Genomic DNA, 17,466 nt, shown 5'->3' on the forward strand with positions numbered 1-17,466 from the left:
GAGAAAGTGAGTTAATTGGTGCATTTGCTGTGTTTAATCCGGAGGATTTGCCTCAAGAGCTGAGAGACACAGTGAAAAGAGCAGTTTGGGATTTTACTGGAGAGGATGTGGGATTGATGAATAATGTAGATCCAGTGAAAATTGCAGTGAAAGAGGGAATTACATATCCTAACATTCCTCAGTACAAAATGACACCAGAAATAATTGAAGGGATAACTCCTATAATTGAGAAAATGATTCAGCAAGGAGTTCTGAGAGAACTACTGAGTAGTCCGTGTAATTCACCGATAATGGGACTGAAAAAGCCCAATGGTAAATTTAGGATCGTGCAAGATCTGAGAAAAGTTAATCAAATTGTGGTGGCATGTTGTCCTATTGTGCCAAATCCATCAGTGATTCTGTATCAAATTCCACATGATGCTGAGTGGTATACAGTGATTGATTTGTGTCATGCGTTCTTTTCAATTCCATTGCATCATGACAGCCAGCCGATTTTTGCATTTAGGTTTGGCCAGCGTATCTTAGCATGGTGTCGAATCCCACAGGGGTATACAGAAAGTCCTTCGATATTCAATCAGTTATTGAAGAAATCGTTGGAAAGTTTGATCATGCCCGAAAACTCAGTGTTAGTGCAGTACATTGATGACCTACTGGTGGCATCAAAGACACGTGAAGCTTGTGAAGTGGATACCATAGCTTTACTGAATCATCTGGCAGATGGAGGGTTAAAGGTATCTCCAGCCAAATTGCAATTTTGCAAGAAAGAGGTTCATTATCTTGGACACAATATTGAAAAAGGTCTGAGAAAAGTGACTACTGACAGGATCAGAATAATCAGAGAAATGAAAGCTCCAAAGACCCAGAGAGAAGTGAGAATGTTCCTGGGTATGGTGGGATATTGTCGTCAGTGGATAATTAATTTTTCTCTGATAGCAAAGCCACTGATTAAATTGACAAAAAGTGAAATGACAGATCCATTGGATCTAGATGCAGAACAAATGGCAGCATTTGAAGAGCTCAAAAGTAAAATGTGTGAGGCTCCAGCTTTGGGTATGCCTGACTATGAGAAAGAATTCGAGCTGTACTGCAGTGAGAGAAATGGATGTGCACTTTCAGTGCTAATCCAGAAACATGGACAATTGAGAAGGCCTATTGCGTACTTCTCATCGACACTTGACCCTGTAGCTGTGGGTTTACCAGGTTGTCTGAAATCTGTGGCTGCAACATGCAGGAGCCTGGAACAGAGTGAGGGAATCATAATGGGATATCCTGTAAGGGTATTCGTACCTCACAATGTGGCAATTCTTTTGACAAGAAGCAGAACTCAGTACATGTCACATAGTCGGTTGACTAAGTACGAAAAAGTGATTCTGGGAGCATCAAATGTGACTCTTGAGAGATGTGTTAATGTGAATCCAGCGACACTCTTGCCAGACATTGAAAATGTGGGTATAAAGATGGAAGATGATCATGATTGTTTGGATGTGCTTGAGTACTGTACGAAACCAAGACCGGACATAAGGGATATTCCCTTACCTGAAAATGACCATGTGTTGTTTGTGGATGGATCATGCTTGAGGAATGATGATGGTGTGCTATGTGCAGCATATGCGGTGTGTAAAGTTTCAGAGGTCATGGAAGCATCACCATTGAAAGGAGTGAAATCTGCGCAAGTTGCTGAATTAATAGCATTGACAAAAGCTTGTGAGATTGGGAAAGATTTGAGGACGACTGTGTTGACTGATAGTCAGTATGGATTTGGAGTGGTGCATGATTTTGGCCAACTTTGGCTACAAAGAGGTTTCTTGACATCGAGTGGAACTCCAATAAAGAATGCTGAAATGATTGAAAAATTGCTTGAGGCGATACAGCTGCCTAAGGAGTTAGCAGTTGTAAAGTGTGCTGCCCATGGTCCAGGGGAGGATTTTATAACGATTGGAAATAGGTACGCAAATGATGTTGCACAGTATTGTGCCAAGACCAATCAGTCCATTAACAGGGAAAGAGAGAGGGAAATGTCTTTTCTTTCTGTGATGTTTACTAATGTCCTAGAAACCTGGGATGAAGTGAAACAGTTACAAGATGAGACAGGAGATGAAGAGAAACAAGATTGGATTAAGGCAGGATGTGCTCCAAGAGAAACAGACCATGTTTGGGTCTACAGAGATGGCAGACCAGTGATGCCTAACTCCATCTTGTCGTCAATGGCAAGGATGTATCATGGCCAGGGACATTTGGGGAGAGACGCGATGGTTAGGTCGTTTAAACAGACCTGGTACAATGCAAAGTTCAGGACAATCGCAGAGAGCATCTGTCAGAGGTGTTTAGTTTGTCAGCAATTTAACACTGGGAAAAAGACAGTGGTGACTTTGGGAACAATAGGCAGAGAAGGAGGTCCTTTTACAAGAATGCAGATTGATTTCATTGAAATGCCCCAAGTGAACAGACTGAGGTATGTTCTAGTGGTAGTCTGTTTGTTTTCAAGGTGGGTGGAAGCTTACCCGACTAGAAGAAATGATGGATTAACAGTGGCAAAGTTACTGTTGAGGGAGTTGATTCCTAGGTACGGGTTTCCAGTTACAGTTGAGTCTGATAGAGGTAGACACTTTCAGAATGAGCTCATGGGTTTGATTTGTGAAGCATTGAAAATACAGCAGAAGCTACATTGTGCATACCGACCAGAGGCTTCTGGTGTGGTTGAGCAGATTAATGGCACGATCAAGAATAGGATTGGAAAAATGTGCTTAGCCACTGGCATGAAATGGCCAGATGTTTTGCCTTTAGTTCTGATGACAATGAGATCTACTCCAGATAGAACTACTGGTTTGAGCCCGCATGAAATAATCATGGGAGGTGCTATGCGCCATGCATTCGTGCCTGTCAATAAGTTGGTGACAATAACTGATGACATGATTTTGGATTACTGTAAAGGCCTGGCTGACGCAGTTCATTCTGTGTTTCACCAGGTTGGAGAAGAAGCTACCACACTTGAGAAGAAGCAAGCCCATGATCTGAGTCCAGGAGACTGGGTGAGGATTAAGGTACACAGAAGAAGAAATTGCTTGATTCCAAGGTGGGGAAGGCCGAGACAAGTCATTCTGACTACAACGACTGCAGTAAAGTGTGCTGGAGTGAAGCACTGGGTACATGCAAGTCATACTCTGAGAGTTCCAAACCCAAAAGAAGGGACTGGTAAAGAGTATTTTGAAGAGTCAGATTCCAGTGATGATGAAGATACTGAAGATACGGAATCAGTGAGAAAAGAAGCAGAGAGAGCTTCAAGAGAATCACTGCGAGTATCAGAGAAAAGATCAGATTCTGTAAGAGAGCCTGAAGTTTCAAACAGCAGTGAAGGAAAAAGAAAAGAAAAAAGAAATCACACAGAAATTACTCCTGAATCAGAAGAGGAGGAGATTGAAGAACCACTTGAGATTATACTTGAAGAAGTAGGGTCAGAAGAAGATAGAGAGGGACAGATTGCGGAAGACCCCCGAGGAGGTGTAGGGAACATTCATGAGGAGCTAGGTGAAGGGACAAGTAGACAGCAAGAAGATTGCGTGTCGGAGACCCGAGGAGGGACAGGAGTAGGGAAGTCTCAAACAGTGGTGAAAAAATCTGTGGAGAAGAAGAAAGCTGCTGGAAAACGGAAACAAGAGGCACTTGAAACAGATGATGAGGATGAACAAACAGAGGGTCGAGTTCTGAGAAAGAGAACTTGGATTGGAGAAAGGAGTAATAAAGAAATAAAGCCAAAAAAGGTGTTAAGAGGAGACCGTTGGCCTAACAACAGAGTTAAGAGGCTGAGATACAGAGTAATAAGAGCAAATTCATCGAAAGCTGAACAAGTGAATGAAGTTTCGAGTCAAAGTTCAAAAGCTGAAGGAGAAGAATCAAAGGAATCAAACGAACCAGTGGAAATAAAAAGAGTAAGAAGACCCAACCAAAAGTACAGATCACCGGAATGGTCTTATGTGGCACTGTCTGAAGGAGGAGAAGAAGAAACAGTGACTCGGGATAATCCGGAAGTGGTCTTGAGAAAAGTGGTTGAGGAAGATACTGGTGAAATTCTGAAAGTACTCTTGACTGACATTGGAGAAGAGTCGAGTACTGAGGATCTTGATGTTGGAGATCTAATACAATTTGATGTTGAAGAAATTGAAGTAAAGAATGACAAGTATCCAAACTGAGTGAAAGAAGGATTCACTTGGATCAAGTGAACGAAGAGATCATTTGGATAAACTGAAAGCTGAAGAATTGCTGAAGAATTGAAGAAGTTCAAACAGTAGTGGAGTAGTAGAGGCTAAACTAAAACTAAAATGGCTAACATAGAGGATAATAGAAATAGATGTGCCTTCTTTAAGAGGTGGTGTAGAATGTGCTGCTGTTGTACTGGATTATTAATGCTTCTATGGGGTGTTTTAGTTTTATTAGTTACTTTTAGAGTAGAGTTTGAAATGAATATAGAAAATGTGACAAATGTAGAGAAGAATTCACAAGAAGTAGTTCCAATTAGAAGTAGTAGTTACATACACAAAGATAGGTCAATTAATAATTTTTCTAGTAATGTTTTTTCTAAACTGTTATATGAATATGTGAAGACAATGGAAGTAAGGGATTGCTACGTCTGTATGCAATTACCTGCATCCGTCTCAGAGGGTGTTACTTATCACCATTTACCAGCTACATATGGTATTTCTTGTAGTATTTTAAGTAGTGTTTTTTATTTGTTAGGGAAAATAGATTATAAGATGTCTAACAGAGATAGTATTTTTGGGCACTTGCCAATGAACAAAGAGCTGAATCCAGCTAAAGAAGCTAACACTTTTGGTGAGTTTTTTATTGAAGAAAAAGGATTAACATTAGATTACATTTTTAAGAATAATTTAACTTGCAGTTTGAAAGAAGAGGAGAGAGCTTTCCTAGATATGGTAGAAGAAAGGAGAGTGAACATGCATGAGAAAGGGGGAAAATATGAAGTGAGTGAGACAATTTGGGACATTGAGATGGGAAAAGAGTTGAAGAAAGGGGCTAGTCCAACTTTAGCTCTAGATGCGCCACAGAAGGGTAAACTTTGCATTACCAGAAGGAAATCCCAATATGATACATATTTTGTGGGAACTAGTGAGTGCCATGATACATACTTCATTGCGACAGGTTGGGGTTTCAGAGGTGGAGAAAATACGATTTTTCCAGGAGTGTACTATGTTTGTGGGAACAAGGCTTATTACAAGTTGCCTGACCATTGGTATGGCACGTGTTATGTGGGCCTGGTTTTTCCTAAGATTTTTCATACAGATAAAATAAGAGATGTAGAAGATATTAACTTATTAACACGTTTTAAGAGAGAAACTTGGTCTGAAATTGTGGGTGATATTTTTGGGGTTTTGATTCCAGCAGTGGGAATTTCTTTAAATGCTTATGGAATTCGGAAACTGTCCACAGTGGTTGATCGCTTATCGACAAATACCGCAGGAGGGTTTCTTTTGGTGAATACGGAATTAAGTGCCGTACGTGCCATGTCTATGCAAAATCGACTTGCCCTTGATATTCTATTGGCCAAGGAGGGTGGAGTTTGTGGAATATTGAAAGTTCAACATTGTTGCACTTACATTCCTGACGAAAGTAAAGACCTGAAGGTCTATATCAAAAATATTACTGATTTGCATGAAGAATTAGTACCACTTGAAGCTGGGAGTTTGTGGACTAAAATAGCTAATAAAATGATAGCTGTTAAGGATTTTATTGCAAAAATAGGTAGTACAATTATAGGTAGAATATTGTTTCCCTTGTCTTGTATAATTGTGGCTTTATTAATAATAAGATTGGTGTGTGTGTGTTGTAAAAACAGGGGAGGGAAAAAGAAATTGAATAAGGAAAAGAAAAATAAGAAGTTGAAAAGAGACCTCAAGAAATTGAACTAGAAGAATTGAGGGAGAGTGTTTACTTAGAGACAAAGAGAGATGATGAAAGAGTGACTAGTGTTTAATGTTGTGTAAGGGGAAAAGACATTTCTGATTTCTCCTAAAATGGGACTACATTTTCACTAATTTTTTTTTTTTTTGGGTTTATTTGGTGATAAAATCACCAAAGGGGGGATTGCTGGAGCAGAGTTTTCATTTAGAAAATTCAGGGGCTTTTGAAGCTCTAGTATGTCTATGCGTTTTTATTAAATATTAATAAATAACAAATTAATTATTTGTCTTGTGCAAGTGTGTTTTTATTAATCAATTCGTTTGTCTTAACATAAGAGAAAGTTACACGAGGGTTAGCATGTGTGTGCTGTTTCTGTTTTCTAGAAAAATAACGTGCAAGTTTTCATGTTTAAACGTTGCTGTGTGCTGTTTATTTTAAGCACAAAACGCTGTCTGAATTAATGCTTTCCTATGTCGCAAAAGCTAGATAAATGCATACACATAAGGGTATTAGTGGGGTTAACACTGTTTAATCATTATGCTGTAGTAACGTTGTTTTATTTCTTTTAATTGAGATGGTCTATTGTGGCCTATGGAGGCCTAATCCATGATGGCTAATTTTGAAGCCTGGTCTCGAGTGAATATGTGAAAGACGTGACGAGGGAGACCCCTGCTGGAAATGGTCTTGAAGTTGACTGACCATGGTCCTTCTATAAAACTTTCCATGAGGACAGCAGCAGTTTTTGGGAGTTCTCCAAGAAAAGTGAAAGTGTCCTTGGCAATCTCGAAAGACAAAGGAGCCTTAGAGGGAAACTCTGAACTGTGGCTCGATGACCGAGGAGAAGCCGGATTAAATGTGATACATGTTTTATTTTCTTGGTTCCTGTTCCGTAGTCTTCGCTATGTGTATTTTTCCTGAGCGGAGGTTCACAAATGTTGCAATGTTGCATCCTTTCCTTCTCGCTCTGCTCAGTGATTCAGTGTATTCTGCAAACTTAATGAGTGTTTCCATTGTAATTTTTACTATAAAAACTGTTAGCTTAGAGAGGGTTCTTGCCACCCTTTTGCCACTTGCCATTTTACCTTTGCCGCGTAAGGTTGCGTTGCTGAGGATCGTGCTGAGGACTTCGTCTTGAAAGACTTTACCGAGAGACTTGTCCTGACCCGTTCTGACACTTAGTTAGAATAGGTAACTATGAGAAATGATTTATTCTGATTAATTTTACCTTGATTAATTTTAGATAAAGCAATATAATTTTAAACATGGTGTTGAATTTTCTTTCTTGTCAATTATTGGGTTTATATTTTTGATCATTATTGTATATGTTGTGTAGATTATGTTATTGATTAGGACAGTCACTAAACCAGATCTGATCGACCTGATATTGATGCAGGGTGTTTAGGTGTTTTCTTTCCACAGGTTTATTGCTGGTAGAGTATTTGAGCGTATGTTAGTGAAATGGGCCCTAGCGTATGATGAATGTATGTGCGTGTAACTGTGTGATTACTCTATCCATGGTAGTGGGCATATTTTAGATACCCTGATCTCTATCATAGTCATTAGTCAATGTATTTGCCACTGACTGATAGGTATTGTTAGTTAGAGATGGCATGAGGCTGCCTTTGCTGTGCATTTTGGGCTGCAGCAAATCATTGTGAGGGTTTTTATTATTTCCAATTCAGAGTTTAAATGCTTTTTTCATGCAGATTGTTTGTTATTGATGGATTTGGTGGAGTAATATGGAAGGCAGCTCATTCTGAAAAAGTGACCTACTGAGCCAGAATTCTAAGAAATGAATTCTGTCACTAAGTAGGATGCTGTACCCAGTAGGAGGTGTGCTAGGAATGATTTAGTGAAGTAGAGGATTGTGGTGTATCCAGGTTGTTTTGGGCCCCAATGAAATTTTGTATTGCAGCCCTCCATTCCCGCAGTTGGACAGTAGAACACACATAATAAATGTCTGTTGGGAGGTCTGTTGGCCTAACAGTACTACATCAAACACATTAATATCTACAACGTCATCATCGGGTCAGTGGATGCCATGACCTCCACTCAACTGGTAGAGAGCCTGCCACCGGATTTAGAAATTAGGCATTGATTTATATCATGATGGTTAGAGTTTACTTCCTCAGGATGATGGAGTAAATTGCTCTGTTACCATGACAGAACCATCACCTGCCAAATTTAGAAATGCCAACATAACGGAACTGTGCGTCAAACATACACTTTTTTTTATTTCCAAAATGGAAATTTCAAAGTGGGATTTTCTTTTTTTAAATAAAAAAGATCCCACCCCACCATGGGAGTTATCTCCCATGGTTAGGAGGGCACTAGCCAGTTTTCACTGACCCTTACCCCCACAGCTTTCCTGGCAGTGACGGCCAATGAAAACGGACCTATATGTTTGCCCATGTAAATTAGGTGGGAGGACCGAGAGGTCCGCCTCCGATGACCCTTACTCCGTTGGGCTGTCGGAGTGAGTTACCATTGTGGAGACAGATTAGTCTCCATCATGGTTACACCAAGGGTCCTCCAGCATCTAAATTCCATGGGTGGACCATCGTATTGGTGGTAATGATTCTCCATCACCGTGGCAATGGAGTATGCTTAGTGCCAATAGAGAAACAGACCCTTAGTGCTATAAATTCAGTTAGAAACAACTCGTGATATTTTCACTTACTGATAATAAATCTAATAAGCTTATCTAGGCTAATCAGGGTGGTGGGCTTATTCACAAACTGATGAATGAGTGGTTCATTTCTATCCTGATGGGTGACATGCCTGAACACCACCAGTGGTTACGCCCTGACCATATTGAGAAAGTCCTGCTGGTTGGCACGGACCTCTGTGCCTACAATGCATCCACAGTGAGGCTGATTTACTGCAGACTCTGCTCACTTTTGAATGAGCACCTTGGCCCTATTACTAAGGGCTTGCTCTGTCATTGCATCATGCAAGGCGACAGAAGCACCTAAGTCAGAATTACTAAGTCAGGCAAAGTCGCCTTGCATGGTAATTCTAGAGTAACGCAAGGCAGAGCAAGCTGAGAATAGTCTAAGAATAGTAAACCTGGGAATGCGTCCAAATGCTACGCCGTCCCAACAGAAGCGTATCATGGAAAAATATGTTTCTGTCTCCTTGTTAATACCTTTTACCATGAGTGCTTCATTCCGAGGAGGACAATGCCTCTGAGCATGGTTTATGTGCAGGAAGGTGTCCCTTCCTGCACAAAAACAATCCTGCCTGTAACAGAGGCACCCTTACACTCTGGCACAAGAGTGCCAGTAATGGCCCTAGGCAGCACTCAGTGCACCAACAGAGAGAGAGAGCAGAAATGTGCCATATCTTAGTAAATATGGCAAATTCCTGCTCTCTCCATTTGATGCAGGCGCAACAAGTCGTCTTGTTGCATTGTGTTGTGACAAATGTTAGTAAATCTGGGCCCATATCTTATGAGCTGCTCAACAAACTTTTTAAGTTTTTCATGCAAACTCCAGTCAGGTTCATTATTTTTGTTTTGATTTTCAACAAAAAACTTATTCTTTGGGTGTTTGATTTTGAAAAACAAAAGATTAATGGCCCTGACAGTAAAGGAATTTTCTCCCTGCTCTTCAAGGTAACTGTTTAATTTTGCTGCCTGTGACTTCTATGCCTCCCAGGGTAGTACTGGGCTGGAAGATCTAGTGTGGGTCACCCTGCACTAGGCAAGGGGGGTGGTTTGTAAGTCTGGGCAGTGACTCCGCTCCGCTCGTGGAGTTTTGTAGAGTTTTCCACACTCCGTGTTATGCAGAGTTCTGAAAAATTCCTCGCTTGCGTTCAACGTCTAGTTGGCGAGCGTAGGCGAGGAAAATCCACCTTCCGGCGAGATTTTTCCTCGTTCGCGATCATCAACATCAAGTTGGCGAGCGTGGAAAATCAACCTCCCGGCGAGATTTCTCAATGCGGGCGGTCAGATTTCTCATTGCGAGTGGTCGCGTACACTCGTGTACCCTTGCGTTGAGAAACCGTCCGTTCGCTTTGAGAAAGCTTCTGCTCGAGTTAAAATCTACTTGAGCAGCAGAAAGGAAGCAGCGCCCGCTTGCACTGTGCATGGTGCCGTTTCGCGATGATTGTACAGTGCGGACAAGCATCTGGCACTGAAAATCACCGCGAACGGCATTTATTTAACCCACTCTGCTGCTTTCGGAGCCGCGTAGCGCGGCAGAGTTTTTTTTGCACTTCACGGAACTCCTCAAACTCCGCCTAGGCTTAGTGGTTTGTCACTGTGACCTGGAGGCCTAGTGGAGGAAGGTCTGTCTAATCAAAGGTTTCCACTGGGGAGACAGTAAATGCTCCACTGTTGGCAAACCTGACGTTCCCCAGTCTTCGCTGTTGGAAGAACTTCCATTCCCCCATCACTAACCACGAGTTTGGAACAAATTGCCAATTTATGCCAAATTGCTTAATGTTTACTATATTTCTTTAGCAAAGGAGTTTTTATCTTCCTCTGTCTAGGTTGGTTTTGCAGATGTACATTTAATTTCAATTGGAATAAAACTGTGACCTACTTCGTTGTTTAGTTTCCTGTTGTAGATATGGCTCTGGGCCTGTTGTGGCATACACAAGAAACCCCATGATTAATTGCACAAATTACTCACCTTCTGATCTGTCTGAGCATCAATAAGAACTCTGGCTTGGATGACCTCTACCTATGTGATTGTCGCTCCTTTGTCAATAGTCCTGGGAAAATCTAACCATGTGCATCACAATTGTGAAAATATAACCTGGAGCTGTTTCTTGTTGGCCTGCGCTGGCTCAGCATGAAGCTGATCAAAAGTTAATGTGCCTGTTGTGTGTAAAGTGAATTATTTTAACCCAATTTCAACTCTATTTTTTCTGAGTTATAGTTTGATTTACAGACAGCACAGCTTGGAAACTGTATGCAGGATCTGTTTCTCAGCCACCCTATTTGAAATAATTCCCTAACTGGGGTTAATATCAGATTACAGTAATTTACTTTTAACACTGCAGAGGCTTAAAAACAAGTGCTGAGCGAGTGCAACCTAAAATGAAATGCGCTAGTTATAATGGACACGGATTCCACAATAGATGATTCTGTACACTAATTAATATGAAATAGTTGTAAATGCAATGTTTATATTGTCTTCAATGTGATGAAGTTCTTTAGGCTTGTACAGCATCCATTTTAGGACATCCTCATTCCTCACTCCTCATCCTTACTTCGCATCCATTATCCCTACTTCTCATTCATCACTACTACTTCTCATCCCTACTTCTCATCTTTTATCCTTGCTTCTTATCAATCACCCCTACTTCTCATCCCTATTTCTTATCCATCATTCCTACTTCTCATCCCTACTTCTCATCCATAGTCCACACTTCTCACCCTTCATCTCTACTTCTCATCCATCATCCCTACTTCTGATCCCTCCATCTCATCCCTACGTTTCATCCATCATCCTTATTTCTCATCCATTATTTCTACTTCCCATCCACCATCCCTACTTCTCATTCCTACTCCTCATCCATCATACCTACTCTTCAACCATCATCCCTATGTCTCATCCATCATACCTACTTCTCATGCTTAGTTCCTACTTCTCATCTATAAACCCTACATCTCATCTATCATCCCTACTTCTCACCCATCACCCCAATTCTCATCCATCATCCCTACTTCTCATCCATCATTCCAACTTCTCATCCATCATAAATTATACATATTTCTCATCCATACTTCCCATCCATCATCCCTACTTCTCATCCATCATCGCTACTTCTCATCCCTACTTCTCTTCCATCATCCTTACTTCTCATCCACCATCAGTATTTCTCATCCATCATCTTACTTTTCATCCACCATTCCTATTTCTCATCCATTATCCCTACTTCTCATACATCATTCATAATCTTTACTTCTCATCCATCATCCCCACTTCTCATCTCAACTTCTCATTCATCATTTTACCTCTTTGGGTTGTTTAGATAGTGTTGTGTGGCTGATGGTCTAATAAATATTAGAACATTGGAATGTTGGGAGCTCGATTGTACACAATGGAGTGCGCCATGCTTTTACGGGCCGGGAAAGGCCCGCAAAGCAACATTCCAATGTTTTTTTCACAGGCCTCTCGGAGCCTTGAGTGAGTTTATACCCCTAGAAACTCCAAAAGGCCTTTGTTTTATTTGTTGGAACATTCTGCTCTCTAGTGGCAGAATGTTCTAATAGCCTTATAGCCCTTCGTAGCTGGGCTATACCGGCCCCCTCCTAAGTCTGCTGTTTTTAAAATTCTGTGTCAATGTATTTGCTGCTATTTCTCAATTTTATTAATAAAATAACTGATACCCACAGAAAACAAAGAAATTCCGTGTGGCTTTTAAATGATGTGTTTTGATGTATCCATTCAGTTTTACAGACCATGGTCCAAATCAACTGATTTTTATTACTACTACTATTTGAGATATTTACTATTCTTGACAGGCTACATTTGTGCAAAAGTATTGTCTATATTTTATTGTATAGTGCCTTTGTTGCATGTGAATACAATATAGTTCTTTTAGATGCTGTGGTGGATATTTATATTGCCAGTGAGTTTGTTCTCACTATACCAATATCTGAAAAAATCATGATTCTTTAGCTCACACAGCCACCCCAGTTCAGACATGACCATATGCAAATCAGTCTGACCCTGTGCCTCATGGGAACAGTCCAGCCCGAACTGAAGAATGATGATGGATTAAACCCAGATCAGTTGACTGGGGGTGAGTACTTGCAATGTTCAACACTCCATCCATCATCCCCTTTGGTTTTTCTTTGTTCGCCCTAAGTTGGCAGGGTATGCCCAGACGTGCGTTCCTTGCTCACTTTGCCACTAGATTCAAGCTATCCTGGCTGATGACGGCTGATTAGCCAGAAACTGGTCCCAGGATGCTTGTTTCCGATCCAGGGAAGACATGGCTTGGCAGTTCAGGCTGGACTGTTCCCATGAGGCACAGGGTCAGACTGATTTGCATATGGCCATGTCTGAACTGGGGTGGCGGAGGGAGCTAAAGAATGATGATGGGTTAAACCCAGATCAGTTGACTGGGGGTGAGTGCTTGCAGTGTTCAACACTCCGTCCATCAACCCCTTTGGTTTTTCTTCATTATTTCTCTATCAGTTCAAATATTTAAATAGACACCTCTTTCTTAGGGACCTCTAATCCAAGGTTTCTAAGCAGATAACAATCACTGATTTATTAATGCAATTACCTTTGTTTAATTCCTGTAAGAAAGTACTTTCTGATGCCAAGAGACAAAGGGCTGGTTTCTAACTGATCTTTATGTCAGTAATTTTTATAAAAATACCATTGCACTCATGATTGGATATGTATTTTTGTGTATATATTATTTATGGCAGATTTGTTTTGTGATGCACATTATGCATGAAAATAATATGTGTTTGGAAACTACCAATAAGTTTTTTTTCAAGTCAAATTATTGTTGATGATTTTGAGATATAACGCCAATTTCAGCTGAGGTTGTTTTTGGGACTTAGTGAATTTTTGTAAGCAGATGAGTAAAGCTGAGAGCTATAATATTCTGTAACAGAAGACCACACAATGGGGCCCCCCATAGATAGCCTGAGTCTACACAGTACACAGTGGGAATGGCAGAGGAAGAGTAAAGCCAGCTAATCACTGCTAACCTCAATATGTTAGGAGATTTATAAAAATGAGAAGATATGCAACAAGACTACCCTCCACATAACCAAAACCTAGCAAAGAATGACAAGGTGACACATGGTACAAGTTGACAATGTGTTATGCTTTGATATGTTGCCCTATACACTTGAAAATATTGACACACAATTCTGTAATGTTAGAGTTTGCAGTTGTATTTGCCGAACTCAATAAAACGAAATAAAAAAATGTAAACTCACAGATAAAGTATCTTATTGTATTTGTAATAAAACAACAGGTCTTTCTTCTTTTTTCAGCAAAACATTATTGAGAACCTGTCAATGTACCTCTAAACTTCTTGAATGCCTCTTTGACATCATTATTTCTGACACTATAAACAAATGGGTTCAGCATAGAAGTCAACATGCAGTATGTTATACTTATCCATATGCCCTTATCAAGCGAGATGACTGAGGATGGACGGAGATATATAAAAATTATTGGCCCAAAGAAAATTACTGTGGATGTGAGATGGGAGAAACAGGTAGAAAAGGCTTTCTTCCTACCTTGGGAAGACTTTATTCTCAAAATGACTATAATGATATGACCATAAGAAATTAATATACAAAGGAGGGGGGATACCGCAGCTGCAGTGGACTCAGTGGAGAGAACAAGCACATTAAGGGAGATGTCTGAACAGGATAGCTTTAGAAGAGCTGGAAGATCACAAAAGTAGTGCTGGATTTCATTAGAGTCACAATAGATTAGCTTGGCGGCTAAGCCACTATGCAATGCTGAATGTAGAGAGGCGATCACCCAGGTACAACTCACGGTCAAAGCACAGAACCGCTTTGTCATAACCTGCGCATAATGTAGTGGATGACAAATTGCCATGTAGCGATCACCGCCCATTACTGCCAGCATGAAAGTGTCCATATTGCCAAATGAAAGGAAAAGAAATAACTGGGTGATGCAAGCAGAGAAAGATATGGTACTCTTCACAGATAGGAGGTCCACCAGCAACTTTGGCACTGTCACAGATGTGAAACCGACATCTACAAAAGCCAGGATGCTCAAAAAGAAATACATTGGTGTGTGAAGTCGAGAGTCCATCCTGATGATTATAAATATTGTTAGGTTTCCAAGCAAGGTGACTGTATAGATAGTGAGGAAGATGAAGAAGAGAAGAAGCTGCTGCTCTGGGCGAACCGGGAATCCCAAGAGGATGAATTCTGTGGCAGAGCTCTGGTTTCTTATCTCCATATTGAAGCAAATCTGTAAGGAACAAAACAGTGTTTTGTAGCCCAGCAACTGTTTGCCATTATCACTTGTCTTCAGCATCTGTTGTGAACCCTACTTCTCAGGGGGCATTCCTGGGTAGATCTCCTAAGCCCCAAAAGGATTTATGGGTAACATACCCTCTTCAGAGAAAAGGAGAATGGGCAGATGTCTCTCATTCAACACTAAAAGCAGTGCTTAATTTGTAAACAAATAAGTGCCAGGGCCCAAATTAGGAGGCCACCACAGCTTGCTCCACACTTCTCTGGGTCAGCGCAGCCATCACAGCACCTACAAAACTACTAATCATCACATTGCTAAAGTGTAATAATTCAGACTGTTCGAGGCCCCTAAAGCTATAAAAATGGCTTGGGCGGCAGGTATTAGTGGTTTTAATGTATATTGAATTAATAAAACAACCCACAGCAGCCAAGGGGACTTCTTTCCCCAACCAGTAGTGCGCAAGGAGGCCGTCTTAGCAATCCAGCTATGGGGGACTTACTTGTTACAACAATAGGGGTTACTGGCCCCCAACGACCCTCACTTGCCAAGTAGTGCACCAGGAGGCCTGTGTGCAGAGTGGTTGAGAAAGGATGAGGGGCCTCCGATGACATCTCAGGAATGGGGCTATGAGGGACTTACTTGTCGCAACAGTAGGGGTTCTCGACCCCCACCGACCATTAGCAGCCAAGCGGACTTTGTCCCCCAACCAGTAGTGCGCCAGGAGGCATCTGTGCCCTTAATTAGGGGTGGCCGAGCAATACTCCACCTGCTCACGGAACTTTCCAGAATTTGGCAGTGTTTTTCAGCAACTCCACGGAATTCTACAAACTCCGTCCATGCCTAGTTTTATCTACACTATCTCTCGAATCTGCTGTGCTCAAGCGCACAGGGATTTTAATGTTCCGCTAGCAACAATAGGAGAAGTTAAAATCAGAAGCCTACTGTGTTCACTGATCAACTAAAATCAAAGCTAAAAGTTCAGATGTATAAATGGATGCGCATCCTCATTGATTGATAAGCTTTTGTGTGGTATTATGGATGGGCAAGAGGATGAATGCAAGAACAAGTCAATGTGCAGATGAATAGATTCATAAGTGCAAGGATGAATGATGGAAGCATCCATTTATCCACCCATTGAATAATTCTTGCATGTATTCATATATTCATCCACCTATCCTAATAATAAAATGATAGGCTCAGTTTACGATCAACCTATTGGGAACTTCTCAATTTTTAAATCTTTTTCATCTACTTATAGTAGGAGGTGCAGGAAGTGTAAGAGGTGCAGTAGGGCTAAAAGACCAGCAAGAACCGGAAGGAAAAACCCTTCAATTACTATACTATATTGAATATTAGAATTGTGGAGCCGGTGGTCTACTATCATCATCAAAATAAAGAGAGAACTATGCGTTCAGGTAAAGAGAGGGTGACAGGCCCTTCCGCAAGACGAACAAACAAAATACAAATACCAAAAGTGTTAAAAAAGGCAAAAGCTAATGCAATAGGATTGAATCAATCATGTTTGAAAAATCCACAAAAGTCCCAGATAAATTTGATTTTATGAAAGATCTGTCTTGAGCCCTAATTACAATGCAAATAGAATTGGAAAAGATTAAATTACAAAACTCCAATTAAACCAATTAGCAATGAGCTACAATGCATACAAAGCATACAAACCAGTCAACAAGAGGAGGAGCGACACTCACAAGACATGACATAACACACTGTTGATGATGAACCTCAAATTACCGACCAGGAAATGCTAAATATAACATCACCTATTGATGTAAGTAAAAAAGATATGGATATGACAGGAAGACGGCAGGATGAGACATATCAGGGAGAAGTATATCAAAGAAAGTTGACCCCAAGGACCATGTTACCTTTAGAAGTGAATGTAGAAATGCGGAAAAAAATACAAACAACTGATGACATCATAACGCATAGGCAATTACTCAACCAAAAACGTGGCCTGGGGGTAATTGATCCAACTCAGGATAATCAAGGTGAAAATCAGGCCAATGACAACTCGGAGGCTGCCTCAACAATGAAATCAAAGGGAGGAACCAATTCAAAAATAATAAATGAGGACATGGAGGGTCATCAAAACTTAGTGACCACTGAAGATCAAAGGGTAGAACCTATGCAAGATAGCAAACCAAGAATAATTGAAAATTTAGGAATAAAAGCAGATATATCTAATAATAGCAGAAATAATAGTAAAATACAATATAACGGACAAGAACAAGAGTTCAGCAAATATATTGATATGGATAACTTCACTAAAATATCTGCAGTGCAAGAAACCCCGAGTATTCTACTCAAAGATACTACTAATAGTGCTCATGAGCAACTAAATGAACAAAAGACACAAACTACAGGCAACCAGGATTTGGGGTCTATCTGCGATATCTTCTACCAAACCTCATCATTAACGTTGGAAGCACTAACATATCAATCAAAAGAAAATGGACATACAAATAGACCTACTTAGAATGATGGCAAATGCAGTTGCTGGAATAGGCCAAAAACTTGCCCAGCTGAATGGCTTGATAGTGAGAGCTCAAAGCGAAAGTGCCAAAATAAGCACCGATTGTACTTGTGCACCTATAAT

General features: G+C 40.6%; 1 pseudogene; it reads right to left on the reverse strand.

The window, feature by feature from the left end:
* The window catches only part of LOC146772593 (olfactory receptor 1J1-like), a 61,388-nt pseudogene extending 46,554 nt beyond the window's left edge, over positions 1-14,834 (reverse strand).
* Between the last annotated feature and the right edge of the window lie 2,632 nt (positions 14,835-17,466).

The sequence above is a fragment of the Triturus cristatus genome, chromosome 12 (genome assembly GCF_964204655.1).
Source record: "Triturus cristatus chromosome 12, aTriCri1.1, whole genome shotgun sequence".
NCBI classification, from domain to species: Eukaryota; Metazoa; Chordata; class Amphibia; order Caudata; family Salamandridae; genus Triturus; species Triturus cristatus.